Source organism: Mirounga angustirostris, unplaced genomic scaffold, assembly GCF_029215605.1.
Source record: "Mirounga angustirostris isolate CCGP_5_RB_7025 unplaced genomic scaffold, mMirAng1.0.hap1 SCAF_11, whole genome shotgun sequence".
Classification (NCBI taxonomy): Eukaryota; Metazoa; Chordata; class Mammalia; order Carnivora; family Phocidae; genus Mirounga; species Mirounga angustirostris.
The window spans coordinates 99,191,591-99,194,157 of NW_026991719.1; the positions used below are offsets into that span (position 1 = coordinate 99,191,591).

At 38.6% G+C, this 2,567-nt stretch overlaps 1 pseudogene; it reads left to right on the forward strand.

Annotated features, from left to right (window-relative positions):
• The first annotated feature begins 396 nt into the window (after positions 1-396).
• Positions 397-1,029, forward strand: LOC123837699 (actin-related protein 2/3 complex subunit 2-like; annotated as a pseudogene).
• The last annotated feature ends 1,538 nt before the right edge of the window (positions 1,030-2,567 follow it).

Genomic DNA, 2,567 nt, shown 5'->3' on the forward strand with positions numbered 1-2,567 from the left:
TACAGAAAAAATAAGTGACATTTATTTCCACCTTCCAATGTACACTGTCGACAAAAGCCAAACAAACATACAAATCATCCAAGATCTCCTTGCTTCCAATAAAACTGCAGAAAGGCTATTGTATTGTAAATAATGGGTTAGAAACAAGGCTCTTGACTTTGAGGTTCAAAATATCCATAAAATATTTTTTAAATGAGTATATATACCCAGTACGAGATAAACGATGTTAAAATCATCCCTAAACCCGACTCTACTAGCCAAGGTAGAGCGTTAGATCTGTCAAGAGACAGCAGAATAATTATGTCTACTTACTTCAATTTTTGATGGTGGAGTAAAGGGGTTAAGCTGTCTGGAACGCACAATCGGGACTCAGGTTCTGAGTATATATTCTTCAGGATGGTAAATCCTGAATGAGGATACAATGTCTTTTTGCTATATGACCTTGAAAATCTGCCAGCACCCAAGGATTCCATTGTGTATCTGGCTGGCATGTTGAAATGAAATTGTTTTTGCCTCTGTCTTGGAGAAAGCCTTCCAATTCCAAGAAGAGGGCAAGGAAGGAGGGAACAAGGCAGTTATCCTTTACAGGGTTGATGAGACCGTATATGGTGAGTGTGAGAAGAACAGAGTCACAGTAGTCTTCAGCACAATGCTTAAGGATGACAGCAGTGTCGTCATTGTTCATGCTGGAGTTCAAAGAAGGACGCAGAGCCAGCCCCACAGCCCCCCAGGTCCTCTTTAGCCACAAGGAACCTCCTCTGGAGCTGAAAGACATCAGTGCTGCCGCGGGCAACAATATTGACTATGTTACCTTCGTGCTGTTCCCTTGCCACCCCAGTGCCCGCAGAGACAACGCCATCAACCTCTCAGGACTATCTGCACTACCGCATCAAGTGCTCGAAGGCCTATATTCACACCTGTATTCCGGCAAAAACATCCGACCTCCTCAAGGTGCTGAACTATGCATGCCCAGATGCTGAGAAAAAAGAAATGAAAATAATTACAGGGAAGACATTTTCATCCCGCTAACTCTTGGGAACAGTAACAGGAGGCAGCTGGTGACTGAAGGCTGCAATACTTGCTGCTGGATAATCTTAGCTTTTCATGTTGCACCTCTTCAGGTTCTTAAGGGATTCTCTGTTTTGGTTCCATTTTGTACCTGTTTGGAAAATAATTTGCAGAAACAAGCTGTACTTGCAAGAACTTCACTGTTCTCAAGAATTAAAACAAGAATTCCACTTGATCGACTTCATTCCTTTTCTTTACCTTCCCTCCCTCACTCCCCTTCCCTTCCCCCCTCTTTTCCAAGCTGTTTCCCTGGGCAATATGTTACTACTGAGTTGCAGGATAATGCAATTTTAACTGGTTTTCTCCTAAGTATTGGAGTTCGAAACTCCTATAGCTAAAGAAATTTGGTTGAGGTCATTAATAAAGAAAATCTTTCTATCTTAAAAAAAAAGTAATAAGTTAAGAAGAAATCTTTAATTAAATGTATATGTACATGAATATACAAAATGACATATAGACATATATTATCCATATACTTATATTTCATGCATGTACATATACATGAAAACAGTGGAGTTTCATTTTGATTTCACAACTTCTCATGGAAAGGGCTAAAAGCAAAGAAGAAAACAACATATGTAGTATAATTAGGGAAAGACCACAAGCCAAAACCACAGATTCTGAAAGTTTAGGATCAAATTGAAGGACAGTTTCATGATCTGTCACATTTTTGTAAAATAAAGACAAGCAGAATTTTGGGAAAGAGCACCTTTAATTGTAAATGCCCCTTAAATTGTACAGATGATACTTGGGAGTGTGGAAATCAAAGCAAGAAGAGAGCATCACTTTGTGCGTGACAAATGCATTAAATGCACAAAACCCAGGATGCTTAAATGTATGTTATTTGTTAACTGTTCAGTCTGTATCTAAGAGAAATGACTTGGGAGCAAGGCTAGACACATTGGAAAAGCTACAAGGAGATAGCCGAGTTTCAGCTTTGCAGATGTTAAGCAATGTAAGTAATGGCAGGTGAACCATATAGTATCCAAGTGCTTATTGTGTTTCAGTGGTATTGAATGGATCGTGAAACCGAAAGAAAAAAATTTTACTTTTTCCCTTGTCGGTTTCTGTTCAATGAAGTGTAGACTCAACGTACATCACTGTAGAGTCCTAAGTCAGAGACATGAAGAATGAGACCTATGAGAGTTATAGGCAACGCTTTAAAAACCTACATAGAGGAACAACTAATTAGAAGTTTCATGTGGAAGCAAAAAACTGAAGCCCTTAAAATTGGATAGTTGGTTTTTCTGAATAAAGCAGAACAAATGAAACAAAAAAATATATGTATATTTAACTTTATGATGAAACTGCTCTGAAATAAAGGAATACTTGAATCTGTAGACTGAGTTCTCTCACCAGGTGCCAGGAAAAAATGAACGAGAATGATCCCTAGATGTTAAAACCTGATGAATTTGTCGGACTACATATATAAAAACTCCCACAGGTGTCCAAAGGGAATGAAAAGTGAAGGCAATCAAGAATTTACCTCTTTTTGGATT